This window comes from Tachypleus tridentatus, chromosome 8 (genome assembly GCF_004210375.1).
Source record: "Tachypleus tridentatus isolate NWPU-2018 chromosome 8, ASM421037v1, whole genome shotgun sequence".
In the NCBI taxonomy this organism is placed as follows: Eukaryota; Metazoa; Arthropoda; class Merostomata; order Xiphosura; family Limulidae; genus Tachypleus; species Tachypleus tridentatus.
In genome coordinates, this window is record NC_134832.1 from 76,813,478 (window position 1) to 76,838,338 (window position 24,861).

At 33.0% G+C, this 24,861-nt stretch overlaps 1 long non-coding RNA gene across 1 annotated transcript in view; it reads right to left on the bottom strand.

Annotated features, from left to right (window-relative positions):
* The window catches only part of LOC143224179 (uncharacterized), a 35,088-nt gene extending 17,475 nt beyond the window's left edge, over positions 1-17,613 (bottom strand). The window contains exons 1-2 of the long non-coding RNA XR_013013252.1: positions 17,483-17,613; positions 9,102-9,410 (exon numbers count right to left, since the gene is read on the bottom strand). This is a non-coding gene — a long non-coding RNA (uncharacterized LOC143224179). The remainder of the gene's footprint in view (positions 1-9,101; positions 9,411-17,482) is intronic.
* Between the last annotated feature and the right edge of the window lie 7,248 nt (positions 17,614-24,861).

Genomic DNA, 24,861 nt, shown 5'->3' on the forward strand with positions numbered 1-24,861 from the left:
CCATCCTTTTGGTTAATAGTTCAAAATTGGGGGCAACATATCTGAACCTTAAAGATTTCTGTTTAACTGTTTAACCCACGTGCACTGAATTTGTTGTTCTGGTTAAAAATTATAATTTATATTCTTGTTTAATCTATCTACCTTCTGCATATTGTTTTCGTAACTTTCCACAAACTTAATACAGGAAAACCCTTGTACTATCGCAAAATTCTAGTACCAAGACCAATATGTGTGTGTGTATATATATATATATCGTTTTTATAACATGATTCAAGTCGTTTACATCTATAACTATAAATGTGTATTATGGATTACAGATGTCTTATGTATCCTAAAACTAATTTGTTGACTAGGAAATTATTATTAGATTATAAATACAGTGTAACGACATTTTACGCCGGAGGCAAAAACCTACGCGTCCTTAGTCACGTGATCCGTGGGAAGAAGGCGGTGGGTAGCATGTCCACCTACCCCTTGGAGCCACGCGCTGATGTTTACCTTCGTCTGTAGATCAGGTCAATTTAGTAATCGCTTTTTTGCGTGGAGTTCATTGAAGCCCACTCGCAACCTTCAACGACCCTTGAGTTGCTTTTTTTTTTTTTAATTTAGGAAATACTAAAACCATAACAATTGTTTGATCAAATTTTCTAGAGATTGTATGTGCTTCATTTTCGTAGGATATCGCATGCAAGATAAGCAAAAGAAAATGCACTGGAGTGTCCTACACACATATCTTATGTAGTATATATGTCACAATTCGTGTTCAGTGTGAAAATAAATACCAATTTCACGTACTTTCAGCACGTATTAATTTACTATTTATCTATCCCAAAAATATATATAACTTTACCAAAGAGAAGTAGATTCAAAACGAAAATCAAACCTGGAACTCTTTGACAAGGCCAGACTTGTTACCAAAGAGTGGCGGATTCGAATCCCCGTTAACCAAACATCCTTGCCTTTTCAGCCGTTAGGGCGTTATAATGTGAGGTAAATTCCACTTTTCGTTGGCAAAAGAGTAGCCCAAGAGTTGGCGGTGGGTGGTGATAACTAGCTGCCTTACCTCTAGTCTTACACTGCAAAATTAGGGATGGCTAGCGCAGATAGCCCTCGTGTAGCTTTGCGCGAAATTTAAAACAAACCAAACTCTGAGAGTGGTTAATCACACCAGATTTTCTTGGGTAGACAGTAAACATTTATACTCTTAAAAATAATTTTATTTCTCAGTTATTTTGTTTCTTTTCTGGTTAAACCAAGCAAGGTTAAATTAATGACATTAACATTTTGTAAGTCCTTGAAATATGTACATATGTTTAAGTAGAAAAAGAAAGGCATTGACTTCGACTTTACCGCAATTAACTCGCACCTGTCTTCTGTGCCTACTTATTTATAAAAAAACAAACAAAAACATTACGTTGGCTGGAACATATAAATATTCACGTAGGTGGTATTAAGATTTACCACCAATAAGGTTGAGAAAGTTATACATAAATGTGTTTTTAAACACCTGAAATTGATTTCAAAGTTTTTGAATTGAATCCTATTCTTTAAGAATATTGATTGCATGAAGTCATTTCAGTACAAAGTGGAGTCCATGGAGGTACTCATAAACAAGATGATATGTCACAAAGTACATGAGAAAGAAGGAAATGAAGATTTCTAGACTAAACAGAAATTCACCTGTAAATACGTTTATTCTAATGAGTAACTGTTCGAACACTTTAAAAGCCCTTCATCAAATAGATCGTCGAACTCAGCTTTTAGATTTCCTGATGAAGAGTTGTCGCAAATATCCGAATCCTTATGGACCTGAAAAAATCTTAATTACACATAGACATCATCATTGAAGGTTTGTAGTTACTCAACCTTAAAACACACCGTATGTAATCCTTATCTTTATATTTTAACTTCAAACATAATTCCGTTGCTATTTCTATCCATTTGTCTATCCAAAAGTCTTGCTACGTTGCTATACACCTACCATATTATTTTTCGTCGAAACATGGCGCAAATGTATAAAAAATATTAAAACTAAAAATGCAAATTTCTTTTAAAATACAAAGTTGGCAGTATGTATTCCATATTCGTAGTTCTGTATACTTTGTTTTGGTTTTTTTGAAATTATGGGTGATGCCATGTCTTTTCGTCAAAGACAATAATTGAAAGTCAAAAGCATAAGACATGGTAAATGTGTCCCAGTTTAGCCTTTCAACATTTTTATTTATCTTGCAATTTGTAAGATCTTCGAAAGGGGACAATCTTGTAAGGTTTAATTCTTTTACTTGTTTCTTCTGCCAATAACAAACTGTTTAAATGATCACTGATTTTGAATTGTTGAAAAATACGTTCATTATATAACACTGGTAGCTCTAATCAGTAATCCATGATATATATACTTCAATAAACCAATGGCACAACTGTATCTAATTAGTAACCGCTTTACTAAAATGTTTTATAACTTACCGAATAGTCGCTGAAAACCTCATTTTCTGAAAATATAAATATCCTTTTGGTATACGCTATTGAAAATATTCAAATATTAAACCTAAGGCTTTTTAATGAAACCTACGTCTATGAACATGTCCGAGATATTTTCATGGGTGAAAGTCTGTCGTTATATTTTCATGGGAGTTGCATGTTACTACAGGTGTAAGTCTATAGTTATATTGGCAGATCTTGACATTTTCTCAACAAACTACTCTGTTTCGAGATTATAAAACACTCAACTACATGTTTAAAGTTGGTTAATCACGAGCTTCTTCAAGGTACAAACAAGGAAACAAATAAATAGGCACATATCATTTATCACCTATTGTGCAACTTCTTGGTATAAATAATAATCGTTACTGTATCGTTCACATGTGCAACTATTAATATATGTTTGTGTGTGTGTGCTCTTTTACTGCAAATTTAAGACGCATTTACACTTTGGCATTGCAATATTATAGACATACTTTATGTCACGGTTTAATTTTCAACTTCCTACCATCTAATAGATAAGCGAACACAGTGTTATGGTAATTACAAGGGGTAGATGGTATTAATCATCTAGTTAAAAAGCATACCTACGCTGGAGGGTTTTCACGGTCACGTTTCCCTTTCTGTATTCGTTCCGTTATGGAAAAAAAATATTGTTGCTCTTCACATTTATATATGAATGGTGTTTTTCAGTGTGAAAAGAATTTTATTGTTAGCTTAGCATAAAGATGAACTTTCATTGACACTATTGCATAAGTAGCTATTTACATTGTTGACATTTTAATATTTATTTTCGCTGATATCGTTATTCTAATCTACACTTTATTATTAGTGTTTAACTTACCCAAAATATTGTTAACACAGATCGAAGTCAACAATTCGTTCTACTCATCACAAGCTTTAGTTTTCTATGGAAATGACTTACCCCATTACGTTGTCTTAGTTAATTGTTATACAGGATGAGCCTCATTAGCTTTTAAGTTACTTGTTAAAATATGATTAATTATGATCTGTAGATAAGATAATGTTTGATCACAAGCTTTTAATAATTACTATTCTTATAGCTATAATTGTTAAAGGTGCTACGCTGTTGTTAAAATTACTTAAATTGTTATTTTTACTGTTAGTGTTACTTAAGTTACTTTTCATTTTACTGTTATAATTTTTAAAGGTATTCTTACTGTTATTAACATTTCTGAATTTTATTATTTTATTTTTATTATTAGCATTACTCATATTCTACTTCCATTGCTTCTCTTATCATACAGTCGTTAGATTCTATATGTGGCCAAGGTACTCAATAGGCATACTACATATATTCATGTTAAAAAATCAGCAATGATCGAAAATTTCGCTTTTGAAGACGATTGTCTCACTCATATTTAAATTTGTTTCTGTACACAACAAGTAAGGCAAGAAATTATCGCTACGATACCAAGCCAGAAAGTGACCAACCCATTAACGTGTTCTTTTGTCATTTTTGTTTCAGTGAAAATATGTTACAATTACTTTCATCACTAATATCAGTTTAAACTTAAATCCACTGTATATTTCCGGGTAGTACACGATGTAATCGCTTAGTCATAATAAGTAACAGTAATATAAAGTTTAAATTAGCTCTTTGTACCAGAAATATAGTGTTATTTAAAGAGGAGCTTCAAGAAACATTCAAAACGCCAGACGACTCAGACATGAACAACCACATCATTAACATAGTAAATAATTCTATATAAATACACACTGAGGAGACTCAACGTAAAAACATAACAGAAGCGGAACATGACTACAAAACAAAACAACTTATCAAACTCAATTCCTCAATTCATGATTTATTTTACCTAAGAGACAAAGAAACTTATTTTAAAAAAAATAGTTTACAGCGAGAAGTATTGATGCAACTATTCTTTTATTTATATGTACAAATGTTATTAATTAAATTAATATCTTGAGAGAAATGCATGTTAACAATAAAATAAAAGACAATGGAGAATATTCGTAAAGTTATAATACCATCTTTAACACTAAGCCTAGAATGGTTAATAGGAAAGTCATTCTGGAAATCGAAGATTTTGGGTTATTTTGTCTTAAGTAGGATAATAGTTATAAGAATTGTTAACTAACTTCTATAAGTATAAAATAAATAAAATAAAATAACGACAAAAGGTGGTAGGAAATAAAAAATATATAGGAAATTATACAAATATAGAGAAATTAAAAGATGAAGAAAAACACTAATAATGTAAAGTAAGTTTAATGATGATTTTTTTTATGAAAATATTTTTCAGAGACTTATAAAGGTCAATAATCCTGGGATCTAGAATAATGCTATTTGTCATCACACTATTTAACAGCGATATTCAGTAAGATTTTTTAATTTTCCTGTTTTTGTTAAAAGTTATATTTGTCTTTGTATCCGTCAGTTTAATATCTCCAAAAGAGTGTCCAGGTATGTTAAAGTGTTTTGCAACCGGAAGTTCTTTGTTTGTTTTGATTGTTCATTTGTGGTTATTAAAACATTTCCGTGTAATTTTTTTATTTAATCTGCTATTGGAAGCTGCATTTTCGACATTAGATTAAGTAAATAATAATGTTTTTAGAGCAGCTTTAGTGATTTTGAACTGTTTTCATTTGTTTTTATCGAAAATTTGTCCGTTTCCTGCATCAATAGGAAACAATAGCTTCAACCTGGTGTCGACTTAAAGTTTACTTTAACATGGACTAAGTATGAATGCAAAGTTCTTTTTTTTTTTTCTAAGAGAAACGACATAAACTTCCATAAAAATGGATTTTAGTCGATCGTTAAGTTGAAGGAAGTAAACGTGTTTCTTCAGGAGCTGAGGTAAGTTTTTTTAGTTTTGGGTGATAGGTAATAACCAGTGGAACACAAGTAGAATTGGGTTTAGGTAATTCTCTCAATGCAGATTCTTGTGGTGTATTTTTAGCGTTGTCACCTTGTTGGGCGATAGTGTTTTGCTCATAACTTCACAGTGATGGTCATAGCTCAAACTGTTCTTGAGTTAATGTAATACCGTATTTTATTTTTCATTTGGGTAGGAAACAAAGGTTTATTACTGTGCTGTTACAGATATGCTAACGGCTTCCACACTTTATGAACTTTACTCTATGTTACTCTACTACCCAAATAAATTTCTTAGATCTAAACCTAACATTAAAAGATGGTGTTCTACATTCTGATTTGTACCGAAAACCAAAGGAAAAACTACAATATTTACATAATTAAAGCTGTCATCCTCCACACTCCAAGCGCGGTTCCGAGACTGTTGATCTTCGCAAGTCTCTGAGAATATTTTCAAAACTAAATTCATTAATAAACTTACTTTACATTAACAGTATTAATCTTACTTAAATTTCTCTATATTTGTATGATTTTCTATATATTGCGCCACATTATTACTTTTTCTATTTCCTACCATTTCTTGTTGTTATTTGATTTTTTATTTTAATTTTTATAGAAATTAGTTAATTCTTATAACTATTATTCCACTTAAGTCTTTTACGTATATTTGCCTCTGGAATGTCGTTTGCGCTTAAAGAAAAAGTTCAGTTGCACTGAAAACGTAATTAATTTGTTTGAACTTCTCGCACCACTATGCAGTAATATGTTGTCTGCCTGTCAGTAAACACTAAAATAACACCATATAAAGGACACTTAACACTGCAAATTGTACAGTCATGACATCAGTAAAACGTACACATACAATACATCATGAGAAGAATTATGCAATCTGTAGTTTACAACATATCATGGCATATGTACCCCAAAGTCAAGAAATAAAAATATTTCTCACTCTTAAATTTGGTTTTATTTACTCTCGAAACAAAACATTTTCGGAGAACCTGCGAGAATACATCTACTTTCATATTTGTTTTTGCCATTTTTTAAATACATAGTCGATAAAAATGTGAATAAACTCTTAACATAAAAGTACTCGTATAAGCAATGCTATTTTTATATTCGTAGAATCATTTTTAAGGCCAATGACTAGAATGGACCCTCAAGAAGTCAGTTTGAGTACGATCCAGCTGATTCATGTACAATGTGTCGGTGTGTCTAATTAGTATTTATTAGAAGGTTAGAAAGCTATCTTACCGAACAAAAGAACCATTCAAGTTTCTTCTTTTCTTATATTGTGAGAAGATAAATACATATCTTCAATAAAAGAAATCCGCGCAGTTACTTTCATAATTACCCTTTTCACCGAGTTCACCTAACGGCAGCCCGTATGTTCACTGAACACCTTAGTTGATTGTGAGGTTTAGCAAAATAGGAACAAACATTTTAAAATAAATATTTAAACATGCATATGAAGTAAATACACACATGTTACGTTTATTAAATAATAATGATTCATTGGTAAACTTTAGATACTTGAATAAAACTTAACCATTTGGCTGCTCAATTAAGTTTTTACATCTTATTGGTTCATCATCTGATCTGTGTTTTTGTTTCTACAGGATCCTTGACAGAATATTAGTAATTTCTATACCGAATTATGTATTTAGAATATCGGACTTGTTCGTCACCAGATCTCTCTCTTTGTTTCAACAGAAATTCTTTATATGATAAGTGTTGTTTATATCTTTTTACATCTACTATAACAAATCCATCATACATGTACCTTTTCTACCTTTCGTCAGTACTCTTCAAAAATAGCTTCAATAAGTACAAATCTAAATGACACTTTATAAAAACATCGATAACTGGAAAATATTTGAGAAATAAATTAATTTTTATTGTTAGTAAACCAGAAATAAGTTGTTTAGTACTTTGTGACAAAAAGAAACAGGTTGGTCACAATGGTGAAAGAGTATGGTTTTTTGGATAGTTAACATGGTGATTGATGTTCTCCAAGATATTTAAGACAATTGAATGTTCTAGGCGTAATTTTAATAAATCCTGATGGTTGTTGTTTTTGTTGTTTTGAATTAAGCACAAAGCTACATTATGAGCTATTTGTGCTCTGCCCACCATGGGTATCGAAACCCGGTTTTTAGCGTTGTAAGTCCACAGACATACTGCTGAGCCACTGGGGGGCAATCCTGATGGAAATGATTAAATAAACAAAATCTATTAAACAAACTAACTATTGTCAATAATTTAAAATATTAATCTAATATGTAGAAAAAATGTTTCTAAACATGACATAATTAAAATAATAACGACATCTCATATCTGAGTAGAATCGATCTTTTGTTCTAAGCCGACAGATACAGTCTGACAGTAGGTTGAACCAGGAAAGGTAATAGTTTATAACTGAAAATCTTTACTCACTTCATTGAGTAAGTTTTAATTATTGTACTTTCATGTAGGATTATTTAATGATAAGGAAATATAATGCCCTTTTTTAAGACACCATCTTTGGAAAACATGAGACAAAGTAACGTATGCGTCAGATTGCACTGCACAACAATTTTTTTGAAAAGTTTTGCTTCCTGAAAAGTTTTTGCTGATTGTGACAGGTACCTGGTGAATATGCACAAATATAGTTTTGGTTTTGCTTCATCACGTAGGAACTCTGAGAAATAGACAGTTAACTGTTTACCGGCAATAACGCATTTAATTGCATTTATGTTTCTAATATGCTATTATGTTCAACATAATTAAAAGTGTTTTGCTCCTGATTTTCGTTTGTATTCAATGTCTGGTGCATCACGTTCTAGTGTCCAACAGTAGTCAGCAAGCATGGACGGATTCCAGTTGCCCTGATATCGTTTTTCCATTGTAGCAATGTCATGGTGAAACCTTTCACCGTGTTAGTCACTAACAGCACTGAGATTTTCGGGGAAGAAGTCCAAGTGTGAGTGGAGGAAATGAATCTTGAGTGACATGTTGCACTTCATTGTATTGTATGCTTTGAGCAGTTTGTCTACCAGCTGAATGTAATGTGGGGCTCTGTAATTGCCAAGAAAACTGTCAACAACGTCTTTGAAGGCTTTCCAGGCAATCTTTTTCGGCCCAACTAACAGATCTTTGAACCGCTTGTCACTCATAACATGTCTGATCTGAGGGCCAACAAAAATGCCCTCTTTGATCTTGGCCTCAGTTATTCTTAGGAACATCTGTCTTAAATAACAAAAACCTTCGCCTTCTTTGTTCATTGCTTTCACGAAATTCTTCATAAGTCTCAATTTTATGTAAAGAGGAGGCAAAAAAAATTTCCAGGTCGACAAGCAGTTCATGCGTTACATTTTTCTGTCCTAGAACTAACTTTTTACGGAGTGCCAGGCTCTGTCTAGAATAATGTGACTCTTTGGCACGACTGTCCCATTCACAGATGAAACAACAGTACTTTGTATAGCCGAGCTACAGTCCCGGTAACAGATCAATGACTTTCAAATCTCCACAGATATTCCAGTTGTACTTACTGTACTGGATGTGCCTCAGCAACATTTACATCTTCTTGTAGGTTTCTTTCATGTGTGCTGCGTAGCCAACAGGTATACAAGGGTGAACGTTGTCATTGTGTAACAGAACAGCCTTGAGGCTTAACAGTAAAGAAACGCCAATCCTTCGATGTCAACACAGAAACAGAGACTGTCAACTTGTGCAAAGAATTTGGTTATATCATCTTGGCGGCTTTAAAAAACAGAAATTTTCATACCTGGTGACAGCAAGCACCATTCCTGCAGTCTTGAACCCAGCAATTTGGATTTGCTTTTGACAGACCCAAATCTCTGACAAGATCGTTTAATTCTGACTGTGTTATGAGATGTGGATCGCCTGAGGAGCACGGTTCAAAATCCGGATCAATGTCACTGCCAGTTCCCTGCATTGCAGCTTCTTCATCTGGTTCGTCTAAGGTCCATTCCTCTGGTGGTTTCGGAATTAGAAGACTGTCATCACGTGACACGGGCCTCATTGCTGAAAGCAGACTAGGGTATTCAATTGACTTCTTATTTCAGCCAAAAATCTATAAGAAACACCCAAGAGTGTTAGAGAAGCAAAAACTTTGTTGTGCAGTATTGTGTAAGATTTAGTACTTTTATTACAAGATATTTAATTAACTGGTGAATTAGCATTAAGTGTTCTTGTATGACGATTTAATTATCTAATAAAGTAATGTTAAGCGTTCTTTTCAGAATGAATTAAACATAACTGATTTAACGAATTAGTGTTAAGCGTCCTTTTAAGGACAAATTAATTTAAAATAAATTAATGTTAAAAATAAAAGTTTCCCATAAATACAAATGTTTCACATTTAAATAGAAATTTCATTTTATTCTAAGCAGCCTGAAACACTGATTGTTTCAGAAATGATCAATACTGAGTAATAAATTAATCATTTAAACGTTGTGTAAAGAACATCTAAAGTTCAGTAACCAAAGTATAACGTGCATATGTAGAGTTCATTATTAAATATTTTGTGTATTATAATTACAGACTAATTGAATTTATTTAGCGATCTATAAAAGTGAATATTAGTATTATAATAGTATTATAGTAACTGATGTTAGGTATGTAGATAACAAACTATAAACTGTTGTCATCACTTGGTCATCAGACTAGCTAGCCAGTTATTGCGAAATAGACCTGATCATTCTGTTTCTATGGTATTTTTAAATCAGTCCTTTTTAAGACGCATAATACTAATTCTTTACATTCTTGTTACGACAGGTATTGCATTAGTCAGGAACGCCTATTATGGCGGCCCATAAACGCGTTCTCTTCTTTGTGATCAGTGATAACGAGTAGCGTTCTCTACTTTGTCATGGTGGCCTAGTAACGCATTCCTAACGACACGTCCTCTGGTGGAATAACTTGATACTACGCGTTCGAATCCTCGTCACGCCAAACATGCTCGCCCTTTCAGCCGTGAATGTGTTATAATGTAACTCACTATTCGTAAGTAAAAGAATAGCCAAAGAGTTGGCGGTGGGTGGTGATGACGAGCTGCCATCCCTCAAGTCTTATACTGCTTGATTAAGGATGGATGGCTCAGATAGCCCTCGTGTAGCTTTGCGCGAATTCAAAACACAACCCAGCAAGCAATACTGTTTTCAAATTACTTTTCAATGAATAAAGTATGTTTATGTGGTTTTCTTATAGCAAAACCACATCGGGCTATCTGCTGAGCCCACCGAGGGGAATCGAACCCCTGATTTTAGCGTTGTAAATCCTCAGACATACCACTATACTAGCGGGGGACGTGAAGTGTGATAATAATGATAAAAAACCTAGCAATCAAATCGATACTGAAATCAGCTCGTCTTATACTCCGTACTTACTTCTTTAGATACATAAAATCCTTTCAAATTATCTGCTGATTAACCAATAGAATACGTTACTTTATTACCTTAAATTAATCTGTTTTTCTTTTATAATTGTTTTCATTTGCAGTTCAATCATTCTGAGAAAAAAACAACAAAATTACTCAGTTATTTTTAAATAAAAATAACATCTGAATTTCCTTATATTACACAACAAGTAACTGTAAATTGCTTTCAAAAATATAAATTAAATTTTAATTGCTGACAATAAGTGTGGGGGAGAGCGTAAATAATCTGTTTAATTGGAAGAATTATTTTACTTCGAAGATTTATCAGCATCTTATACCTAAACATCACCGAGCAGAACCCTAAAAAAATTAAATCATTCAGAAGGATAACAAGCGGAAATTTAAAACAAGCATAGTGTGAAAAACTTATATTTTAAATGTTAGCTATTGATCGAACTATTGAATTTCCTCCATAAAACTTCTATCTCCGTTTCAGATTTTTATATCAGAAATATACATTTTAAAATCACAAGTACAGTATTATTCTTATGTATGTGACTCTTTTAAACACTGACTCCCGCCCCTCAAAAATTTCTATATAGGCGCCTAGTTGTGATGAAAACTTGAAATTGATTTCTAATTAGTCTTCTATAAAAAAATAAGTCAGGTTAGTTGTTGTTAACAGCCCACTAGAATTGCAGCGAACTTACCACATTAAAAGCCAGGGTTTGATACACGTGGTGGACAGAATAAAGATAACCAATTCTGTAGCTATGTGCTTAACAAGAAACAAACTTTGTCATGAATAATTATTGCCACTTCCCGAAATAATATTAATTTGATGATAGCTTGGTAGCTCTAAACCCTGAATGGCTCACTGGAAGTCTTCAGTTCTAGGTATCACATTAGAGAGCCTTAATCAAGGCTATTAATATTATGTTCACTTCTTACTAACCACTAATAATGGACCAATAAAGGACGATGCAAATTTAATAATTATCAGTTTTACAGCGACGCAGTATGCCAAACACAACATTTACAAAATGCCATGCCTATACGCATGTAACTAGTGCCCATCGGTTTTTAAAATTTATGACTTTTCTAACATGAAACACCCAACAGAAATTTGACTGCCTTTAAAATTTGTTGTTTTGTCTCTCCAGGATTTAGAAAGTCGAACTCGTAAGAACTTACTGCTGTTGGTACATACATTACACCTGATCATGTGTTTCTTCTTTTTTTTTTCGAGAAAATCATTCAAATCAGTTACAGTAACAGTTTCGAACCCCTGCACTATTGGTCTTGCATTCGTATACGTATAAGACGTAGTTAATCTATTTTTGCTGCATGATCACAAAATCGACAGAGAACGACTTTGCTTCTATTTAATGTAATGATTACGATCATGGCAATAAAACAAAAATCTTGGATAATTTTATTCCGGAGCAAATTCTAGTTAAGAAATTGTTTAGTTGTTTAATGTTTTTCAAAATGTATTACCTACACTTGAAATGTGTATTTTTGACTGATATGCAATTTTACTCGAGGAAACTTTCGTCATGTCGTAATTACGACAGACTTGGGAACAAATCATGTGAGACAAACAATACACTTTACTTAAACCTTATTCTGTTATCAAACATTGTGGAAAGTTTTTCACCAGTTAAAATAGCGCCATATCTGAATAATTCAGTAGCCTTTTTAATATTTCACAGTTTGTAAAAACAATTCATCAACAATTATGATTGACGGAATAACCCAGTTTTTGTCTTTTCTTGTCCATAATTCAGGTTTTCTTCAACGGATTCCCGCATAATAAAGTACTTTTGATCATTTATCATTAAGACTACCTCTTTAAAGCATGCATCAAAACTGATTACTTGGTGCGTAGATGCCAAACAGAGGTTGGAAGTAATGTTTCTATTATTTACTATAAAAAGTTCAAACGTACATGTTAAGTCTGCACAACTTTGATTAGCCACAAAACATTTTGTGGCTTTAATCAAGTAATAAATAATTTGGTTCAAGTAACCCAAAAAACAACTTAATACGTGAATTGCAGTTTTTTCTACACGTATATTTACAATAAAATGTTTGTTTTGAGTACAACAACTAGCGGCAGTCTGATGCAGTTTCTCATCCTTTATCCGTCTAGAAACCTGATTGTTTCATTTATTTAGACCTCTTAACGACGTGAGCCGAAAACTAAAGTTTGTTTGTTTTTGAATTTCGCGCAAAGCTACACTTAGGCGATACGCGCGAGCCGTCCCTAATTTGACAGTGAAAGGCTAGAGGGAAGGCATCTAGTCACCACCGCCAACTTTTGGAATAATCTTTTATAAACGAATAGTGGGTTTGACCGTTGCGTTATAACGGCTAAATGGGCGAGCATGTTTGGTGTCACGGGGATTCGAATCATCGCGACCTTCAAATTTCGAGTCGAACGCCCTAACTACCTAGCGATGCCGGGCCGAAGCTAAAGAAATCCCAGGAGGAGACGCCCTTCTCTATATGAAAGCCTTGAATACAATATAAACATGTAGATCTATCTGATAGATATGGCACACAACGTTAAAGATAGATGGCACACTTAAAATATTTTTAATTTAGGCAAATCCACTGTCTCTAAAGTGTTGAGTCTAAAGTTCGACATTTTTCTACCTTATCTACGTCACAATCGATCATCACATATTTGAAAGCCAGTAAATTAACGCCATCCGATTTAAACTTTCCTATTTCATATTTCTTTTAAACTACATCATTTAGCACAGCATTTAGACAGTGATTAATTCATAAATATATACATTTATGTTGGATTTAAGTTTTAAGGTCGTTCTCCTAACTCCCAGTTGCACAGCGGTATGTCTGCAGACTTATACTACTAGAAATCGCGTGTAGATACGTGTGGTAGGCAGAGCACAGATAGCCCGTCGTGTAGTTTTATGCTTAACTACAAACCAAAAGAAAAAACACCACAGCAAATCGTTCTCCTAAGTCATTATGATTACTTTGAAGAATTAGTTTAAAAACATATGTATGTATAATTATTAAATGCCCCATCGACTCTGCGTGAATAGAACAAAGATAACCCATTATGTAGCTTTGTTTAACAGATAAACCAGTAAACAATTGTTGATTATAGTTATATTACGTTGCTTTAAATGTATTTTATTCAGAAAGTAGTTCTATATTTATAAAGAAACTTCAAAAATATTTTTTCGTTGTTACTACTCATTAATTCATATTAATTATTCAACCAGAAAATCTGTTCAAAACACTTTTATTGTTAGTAAGTAAATCAAATAAATGTTAATGTTACTGGTACTTACGTAGAAGATGTTTTCAGGCTAATATGTATCAGATATAATACCCAGTACGAAAGAAAGATTAAGCATATCGTTCCACGGAAGTCCGAAAGCAATTTTTTTCTAATGGTTCGTACAGTGAACAAATTACAACAATTACGGAACCTAGGATAGTTTGTTTGTTTTTGAATTTCGCGCAAAGCTACACGAGGGTTATCTGCAGTAACCGTCCCTAATTTGGCAGTGTAAGATTAGGGGTAAGGCAGCTAGTCATCACCACCCACCGCCAACGCTTGGGCTACTCTTTTACCAATGAATAGTGGGATTGCCCGTTACACTATAACGTCCCCACGGCTGGAAGAGCGATCGTATTTGGTGTGACAAGGATTTGACCCCGCGACCCTCGGATTACGAATCGAGTGTCTTAACCATCTGGCGATGCCTAGGATAGTAAATCCGAAAGAGAATTACATGTATTGGACACGAAAAGTTCATAACTTTAAACTGAAATACAACAAGTACCAAGTGACACAATTTACACCTTACATAATAAAATACGATAGCGATAATACCTTTAAAAATGCTGTCCCAGTTTATAAGGATATTAAATAATTTTCGTGTTACGAAGCAATCATTATCTTAAAATTTATTTCGTTGTTTTGTATAGTCTTGTACTAGTGTTATCAAACACAAAGCTTGGAAAACCTCTGACAGATTAATAGAAGATAAATTACATAACTTGTATAATTTTTTGACATCAGAGGAATAGGTGGAATTCTATCACGATGCGCCACCTTTGGAAAGAAAATGGAATTTATGACGAAACCGTATCAGAGGTCAAAGTATACTACGAAGAAAATTTTCTTTATTTTTTCGTGGTGGTTTAGGCTGTTGTAACACGTATTAAATATGTTTTATACTTATATACAAGTAATTTAAATGGTGGTGCGATCCCATTCCTGTCCTTACCTACACACACAAAGTCATTATTACAAAGTTTCATTTTCATGAATTTTCCATAAGAATACTAAGCCAGTTTTCAAATTCTTCATTTCATGGATAAAATTCTATTTTGCAGTAGAACTAAATACTAATATTACACTTTTGACTATCATTGCTTTACAATGTTTTACCAAGTAATTCCTAGTTAAATAACAGAAGAAATGGGAGGGCACTTCGAAGGAAACATGTCTGATACTTAGTGTTGTTGTTGTTTTTTTAAACTCTACAGGAATATGCATTATTTTATGAGAAATCCAAAGATGTGTGCCCATTTATAGTTGGATAACATCAAAAGAAGTTATGATTTATTTTCGTCAGTTGAGTGATTTTTTACGGTATTGTTATAATACATTATCTATAGAACATTCACCATTCTAGAACCTTTTATGAAACCTGTGAGGGGTTGCTGAGTGTTTGAGATGAAAATGAGCTTCGATTCAAGGCTAACGTGCAAACGAAAAATAACGTATTATCTGAGGTGTTACAAGTGTGGATACGATCACGATAATACACCAGTTGCTCAAAAGTTAACGGTAAAAGGTGCCAATGATACTTTAACAAGCACTCAAAGATAAGTAAGTTTTTGAACAGAATTGGTAAATGTATAGAAATGAGGGCTGAAAAAGGATTTTAGATCAGATAACGAACGAATAATACGAAAATGTTTTCCGAGCGAAATGCAAGAATATTACAAGGATAAGAGATGAGGGAAATATTAAGCTATTGGCGAAATAACAACCATGACGTTGAGTTACCAATTGTTTGTTAAATAAATGAAGTAGAAACAACATAAAAAATATCATTCGTCTTTAACTGAAATTAATCGTCAATACGCAAAATAGTTAAACAAGTAAAAAATTTTATAAAAGGATTTCCCAAAATTACAAACATTCGTTCATTATATTACGTGCTGGATATGCAAATTATCAAAGCCTCTTTCTGTCTCTAGAAGCAATGACGATAGCATTAAGAAACTGGCATAACTCGAGGCACTTTGTCTTGTCTTAAGGAGCGATGACGGTTGAATGAATAACTAATGTCAACTTAAAGCACTAGGTCATATATTTAAAAGCTAAAATGGTGACATGAAAAACTGGTAATTATAGGCACTGAATCATCTTTTTCTAGGGTACGAATGACGAGGCCATACTTAGGGTTTGGATCATGTCCCTGTGTACAAAACCACATTGGGCTATTTTCTGAGTTCACCGAGGGGAATCGAACTCCTGATTTTAGTGTTGTAAATCCGAAGACTTACTGCTATACCCGCGGGGAACAAGCATGTCCCTGAAAAAACAAATTCCCGATTTTTCCTCAAAATGAAAATATTCAGGACTCTTTTGTCATAATGTATCCTGTTACTTAGTTTATTTTGTTGTTTTTGTTATTAATTGTAACAATTAGAACAACTACTTACTTAACTATTTATTTTATATTCTCATTTTCCTAATAGGCCTGGCATGGCCGAGCGCGATAAGGCATGCGCTCGTAATCTGAGGGGCGCGGGTTCGCATCCGAGTCGCGCTAAACATGCTCGCCCTCCCAGCCGTGGGGGCGTTATAATGTGGCGGTCAATCCCACTTTTCGTTAGTAAAAGAGTAGCCCAAGAGTTGGCAGTGGGTGGTGATGACTAGCTGCCTTCCCTCTAGTTTTACACTACTAAATTAGGGACGGCTAGCACAGATAGCCCTCGAGTAGCTTTGTGCAAATTTCAAAAATAAACAAACAAAACATTTTCCTAATATTTTAGTATTTCGTTAATAAAATAACATTATTGGCAAATATTAGTTTAATTCTCAGTTGTACATAACAAATGTTTTGGAAAAAAAATGCAGCTTGAAAAATCATATGTTCCTAGAAGATCATCATCTATGAACATCTTGATATTTTAAAGTAAGTTTACCAGTTGAACTGCTTAAACTTTCGAAAACGAAACTTATCGTAAATTGCCCCACGTATGGGGCTTTAAAATACTTATATTTTTTATCATGGACATATAAGCTAGTTTATTCTGTTTACGCTCATAAAGCAAGAAAAATCTGAGGACTAATCTTTAAACCGAAGACTAATAAATGGTACTTTCGAAAGCCAATTGCATCGAATCACTGGTATGGTTTATCTAATTGCTATAATAATAATCTTTAATTCAATCCTGAAAGCCAATAGACAAGACTTACAATACAAAGTATATTAGAAATTCTACGCTGATTATAATATGAAAATTTCAACTACCATAATATATGTAAGCGTTAGCTGTTATATACGTTTTAGCACTACGAGTTGAATGAAAATAAATATAGTTGCTGCCTGTAACCAAATCCAAGTCCGTAAATCAGGCTATTTGAAATAAACGTTTACTGCCTTACCGTATCTTTAACATACCATGCTTCATATTTTATATTTAATATGATGTTATCACTAGCTAACTATCATAATATCCTTTCATATTCTTTAGCATACCTTAACCTCAGCAGAGTGTCAGTTCCTTTTTCTTTCTGTTTAAAAATCTTAACATTGTTCTGTTCTATTCGTTTGAATACGTAAACTTACTACCTGGGGAGCTTAAATCTAGACCCAACGACACACCTTATACAGCGGCGCCAACTGCGCCCACAAATCCTGACCTGGCTTCAAGTTCTCTTTGAAAGAACCAGAAATTAGGCTTGCCAACAAACAATATGATCTCAGAACTAAACAGGTCACACTGCTCTCTGAATGCAAGGGTTTTATTGCGTGACCTCCTATATCTTTACAATCTAATACTTGATCGCTGTACCTACAAACTAGTCTCTTATTAAATTATCAGAATCATTTGATAACATCAAAGAATATAAAAAAACAACAACCAGGAATATTGAAGACAATAGCTTACAAATGGTTAAAAGATTCTTTACGTATCTGACACACATAATTACTGTTGTATATTTAGCAAGTTACAGGTAGTAACGTGCATTCCTGCTTGTCATAGCGGCTTGTTTGTTTTAGAGCAAAGCTACATAATCTGCACTCTGCGTGTCGCGGGGAATCGAGCCCCAGCTTTTAGTATTGATATACGTAAACTTAACTCTGGCACACTGAAGGTTTAACATAATGATACAAGCATGTTTTGGGGTATTTTATAATATGGATCTGGACTATTTTTACTAAAAATATTGACATTGAATTGAAAGGTATTTGTGTATATGAATAATAAAAAGAGATGGCGGTAACATCGAAAATAAATCTTCATTTTTTCTTAATACAGGGAGTGAAAATCATTTACTCACGTTCGGAAATTTACACGAACTCATATAATTTATAGAAATAGTTTATTACAATTTTAATTAATAAGATTTAAATTATATGTAAATTGACATATCTGTCGTCATATCATTTTTTATTTAGGAATTGCTATTTTTATGTATTAATGCAAAATTTCTACAAATGTGTTCAAAATAAGATGAAAACGTTTTACCATATAACATTCATTATATTCAATACAACAAAACCATAAAATACTTCCTTTGTTTCATGACATGGCCAGGTGGTTAAAGCACTTAACTCGCAATCTGAAGGCTGCGAGTTCGAATCCCTGTCCCACCAAATATGCTCGTCATGGGAGCATTATAAGGTAACGTTTAGTTCTATTATTCACAAGTAAAAGAGTAGCCCTACATTTGGCATAGAGTATTAGATACTTCGCAGTTACTGTGTTCTTAACATATGCAGTCGAGTTACTCAGTTTCTTTAGAGGTCCAAATATGTATATTCTCAGTTCTTTGTGTGAAAACTTGGAGAAAACTGACAGACCGAATGTATATTAAATTATTTTCGGTTTTGATTATAGCTTAACTTTCTTGCGGAATATTAACTCCTTCGTAAACAGGACATTACATGCAAGTATAATTTATTTAAAAAAAGAAATTGAACTCAAATTACTATTTGGAAATAATATTTTGATGTAAATAACATTTTGCAAAAGAACCATTTTCTACTTCACAGAATTTCCACAATCAGATTAATTGAAAAGAGATTGCTACAAATCAATATCTACATTTTTTGAGAATGTTGTTTATTATCATGTTAATTTTTACTACTTCCTTCTCGGTCCCGAAATTAATTTGTTTAAGAAGTCTGATAAATGTCGGCCATTAGTCCTTAGTAATACATGAGCCATTTCTTTTTAGACAAATATTGACTTAATACCTCTTTAAAGGACATAAATTCCTTTCAGTACTTTATTATGTTTCATTATTTAACTTAAGGTCCTGAATTCATCTTGAATAAACAAGTTTAGTGAATAATGTTTGTGTTTTGTGGTTTTAACTTTCTGACAATAAATTATTAAATAATCATTTCTCTACCACCTAGAGAGACATAAAAATCTTACTGTGTGAATCATGACTTTGAATTCATATGTTAAGATTTAAATTGAAAATGTATATATAACAGCAACCAGAATCACACATGAGTGTTTTTTGAACTGATGGAGACTATGTAAGAACCAGAACTGGACACATTTGTCATGTGTGTTCAAAGAATCTACGTACGAATCAAAACTATATACATGTACGATAAAATGTAAGTAGGAGGTAGCACCATATTACATTGTCTGAAAGGATGGAACAAGATTTTTATAATGATAGATAAAAGAAATATTTCATGGTGATGAAGTGAATTATTACTTTGATTTTTTCCTAAAGATTATTATATGCTCAAACACTTTCTACCTAATCTCTTTAAACAAAAGTATTGTGCTGGTCATTTTCTATAACTTTCTAGCTGTATCACTGATTTCTAGATAATTTGCTAACTATATGGTAGTTTCAAGTAGAAATTAAATTAAATTAAATATTGAAGATGAAAATTAAATGTTAATAGTCCACGTTCAGCCAAAAAGAAATAAAGACTAAACACAATTGTTTTAATTGAAACAAAGACTACACTTTATTGAGGAACTACATTAGTAGCACGTGATATATTTTTATTTCTTGTAGGAGATCGACTTCTCTGTATTTGAGGTCATTAAAGGCACTTTTAAAAAACTCACGAAACCACCACCAAGATAAATATGATTAAAGAATCGATATTGTTCCATAGCTATTAAAGTTCAAGTTTTGCCAGCACATTCCAGAATGCCACACTACCTACAGTAGGAGACTAGACTCACAAAATAAGTGAGCCTTTCTATTTCTGCATATGCCCCGCACTACAAATATTGTGAAAAAGAGTATATACTGTGCTGGCTACGTACAGAAGCAGACACATCTGCACTAACTCTGATTTTGTCTGTATAGAATTAAGTTTAATTCACAATTAGGAACATTTTGTTCCCACATAGCGTCTAATAATTCACAATTAGGTACATTTTGTTCACACATAACGTCTAATAATTCACAATTAGGAACATACTGTTCACACATAACGTCTAATAGGTCACAATTACGAACATACTGTTCACACATATCGTCTAATAGTTCACAATTACGAACATACTGTTCACACATATCGTCTAATAGTTCACAGTTACGAACATTTTGTTCACACATAACGTCTAATAATTCACAATTACGAACATTTTGTTCACACATGACGTCTAATAATTCACAATTACGAACATTTTGTTCACACATAACGTCTAATAATTCACAATTAGGAACATATTGTTCACACATAACGTCTAATAATTCACAATTACGAACATTTTGTTCACACATAACGTCTAATAATTCACAATTACGAACATTTTGTTCACACATAACGTCTAATAATTCACAATTAGGAACATATTGTTCACACATAACGTCTAACAATTCACAATTAGGAACATATTGTTCACGCATAACGTCTAACAATTCACAATTAGGAACATATTGTTCACACATAACCTCTAACAATTCACAAGTAGGAACATATTGTTCACACATAACGTCTAACAATTCACAATTAGGAACATATTGTTCACGCATAATGTCTAATTAAGCAGATATAAGATATCTAAAAGTTAAAACAAAATTACTCGACCCTACTCGACTAAAACTGTAAGAACTTTATCAGGAATGAAGGTCATCTACACCCATGCTTAAGTTTCTATTGTATCTAAATATCATATACCAATTTGTTTCTAGAGCCGCATATAAAAACGTTTACGATACAAGAACTTAAGGAAGAACAAGAGCCACATACAAGTGCTTTAAGTTCACAAAACTCTAACAAAGACCAATGCCACACAAAAATGTGTTTCACGCTGTTAGATTCAAAGCAAAAACGAAAACTTTAAACAAACTTGTTTATAAGTGTAAAATCTATGAAATATCAAAATGCAACTTAGAAAAGCATTTGAACTTAATATAACCAACTCTGCAAACCAGGATCTTGTATGCGTGTGTCTTTAGTATTAATGCATTGCGTACAGGAATCATAGCTCCATGTATCTCAACTCGAAGCTGAAAGAGTTTGTGCAGGAACCGGTGTTATACATGATGATGATATGTTCTCTGCACAAATAAGAGCACATACACCTCTATATGAAATTAATAAAACAACGTAAGTACCTGGCCTAAATAGAAGAGTGTGTATTTGCAGTTAAGCACAAAGTGACACAATGAGATATCTGTGTTGTGTCCACCAAGGGTATCAAAACCTGATTTTTAGCATTATATGTCTTCAGCCTTGCCGCTGATCAACTGGGTTAAATGGTGTGTTTAAAATGAAAATAAAAATAAGCAGGGACCCTTTCTGGTAATTTAAGCGTGAAGAAGGAACAGTTAAATGTGTATTTTAATATACTGTAACCTTAACGGAAACTGGGAACACTTACAGGTGTGTTTTAAATCACAAAAACGTAGTTAGGAAACCAGAACCACAGACAAATATGATTTAAAGGGAATCCATAAAAAGGTAATTTAAAGATGTACTTTAAAATATTATAACCCATATGAGAACCAGATCCACAAATAGTGCACTTGAAACTCTACGCGGATCTAGACAGGGATCGGAATATTTGAAGTATGTTGAAAGTTCGTGAAAAACAAACTCAATCCTACACCAAATGTGTTTGAAAAATATTCTGAAAATTAACTGAAATAATAAATATTTTCTATTCGCTCAACAATAATCTATTGTCTGTCTTTAGAGTGTTCTTTATACAACATATTACGCAGCTTTTATGATATATGACGACTTTGAAGATGGTATTTTATAAATATTAACTAGCACATCCTTTCAGTAAATCACAAGAGCACCTGAAGAATGAGATAGAAAATCAGATCCGAACACTGATCCCTATGCCTCTCCCTTACATACCATTTGAACGTATGTAAATAACTCATAAACCTCCAGAGTAACATAGTAACATAGGCTTAAAGGTTTGGTGAAAACCGGCCTAGCGGTTCGGCATTTATAAACGAACACACATTCAGAGATTTTTGTCAAACAATGGTTTACATTTTGGAAAGAACAACAGAAGGTCAGATGGGATGGAATGGTTTTTAAATTAAAGTTTTTAAAGTAGTAACCCAGTTCATACACTGCAATGTGTGATTCATTTACCTACTGGGATTACGGAGTGTCTTCCTTACAATGTTTATTAATGTCTAGAGATCAACATTCTTGACCTACTCATATTCTAAGTTAGCTATTCCTTTGGCTCTAAACTGTCATTGAGAAAATTATTTAACAGATTTATTCTACATATTGGTACGGAGAAGTTGTTACTAGAAATATAATGGAGAATGTACCACATGTGTTGAACTAATCCTACAAAAGTATGTACCAGTTTTGTTGACGTCAACCACATCACTGATTGTGGCTCTTCAGCTTATCTTCCACATAATTTATGTATACTACCACTGATTATTACGTCAATAAGTCTGCCAATATCCTCGGAATCTTCGAATTGTTAGTTTAAAACATATTTTTATTGGTTTGCTTTAAGTTAATCTTTATTCAACTTCTTAAGATACAAAATGAAACTGATTTGAGATAATATTGTAGAAGTTTCTGAGACGACCTTTAAACATGATAAAAAATCAACAACACATGCTTATCAGCTTTAAAAGAAGGTGGTGTGTTTTTTTAACAGTAAGTAAACACACAGTTTTAGGAGATGAAGACTACAATAATGTATATATTTTATATACTTGGAAGCATAGAAAACTGTTGAGTTTCCAGTTTATAAAAATAACATTAAAGCCTCTGTTTATTTTCATTGCATAGATGACAAGAGATTATTGAAAAAATGTGTGAACTAATTACTTTAAGTGAGATTACGGGTCACCTATATCCGCACCTATGCTTCAGTGCTAGAAACTTCCAGATAAGTCTAACCTGACAACACATACTCTTAAGAGGGTAGTTTTGAATAATGTTGAAAATTTCTGATACACTGGTACATTTTCACGTCTTATCGGTAATTTCTTGCCTTGTGAACACGTTACTCCTCTGCTTGGCAGCTTCCACTACAAACTATAGTCGATCTACCGAGTTAGTGACGTATCAGAATATAAAAAGTTACCCGATAAAACTTTGTCAATCCTTCATAATTTTATCCAAATATATTATAGATATGTATCTCAGAACAGCTGGTATGGGTATTAACACTTTTATTGATAAGCAGAGAACAACGTTTCGACCTTCCTAGGTCATCTTCAGGTTAACAAAGAGAGTTTGTAACTGACCGTTGCTGGACACAAGTCTTAGAAACAAGAGTATAAACTGGTGAGGGATTGTAGGGGTCGTTGCAGTTGGATTTTAGTTTATTAATTAGTATAATATAAAGGTGTTCATTTATATTGGTTTAATTTTGGTTTGAATTACTGTATAAGTAGGGCTTCTTTGATTTTACGTTTGTTTTTATATGTTTTCCTACTTAGTATCTGGGAGTTTTCTATGGTTGTGTTGTGTTTATTTGATTTGCAATGTTTAAAAACGTGTGAAGATGTTTCTTTGTGTGTTCTTTGAATCTAGTTTCCATTTTACTGCTTGTTTCTACAGTATAGAAGTCGTGGCAGTTGTTGCTTTGTATTTTATAAATTATGTTGGTGTTGTGTTTGTCACTGTAATTTTTACATAGTATGGACTTTATAGTCTTTTACCTAGTGTTTGAATACATTTTGTGTTTACTGGAATATTGTGTTTTGTTATAAGTTTCTTCCAAATGTTGGTTATTTTTTCGCTGATGTCAGGAACATATGGTATGCAGCAGTATAAGGTTTTGTAGTTTGTTGTATCTTTGGATTTATTGTTGTTTGTTTGTTGTTGATCTAGGTGTGTGCATATAATTTTTCTCACGGTTTTTTGAGGAAATTTGTTGATGTTGATGAAGTATTGTTTTATTTTGTTTATTTCATCGTTAATTTTATCAGATGAACATAGTTTTGTGGCTGTGTTTATTTGGTTCCTTAATTGGTTGAGTTTTTGTTTTGTTTCATGTGCTGAGTCCCAGGGAATGTATCATCCAGTATGGGTGATTTTTCTGTGGATTTCTGTTTTGAATTGTGTATCAGTTCTAGTGGTTTTGATGTTAAGAAATGCTATTTCGTTAGTTTTTCCTGTTCACAGATGAACTTAATGTTGAGGTGTATCGAGTTAACGTGATTGAACCTAAGTGTGTGTTCTGTAGATGTGATTCATGAAGGTGTAGAGAAAGATGACGTCAACAATTGAACGATACACACAATGTGAATTTTTCAACTTACTTAATTATTAAACGGACCCGGCACGGCCAAATGATTAAAGCACTCGACTCGTAATCCGAGAGTCGCGGGTTCGAATCCTCGTCAGACCAAATATGCTCGCCCTTTCAGCCGTGGGGGCGTTATAATGTTACAGTCAATTCCACTATTCGTTGGTAAAAGAGT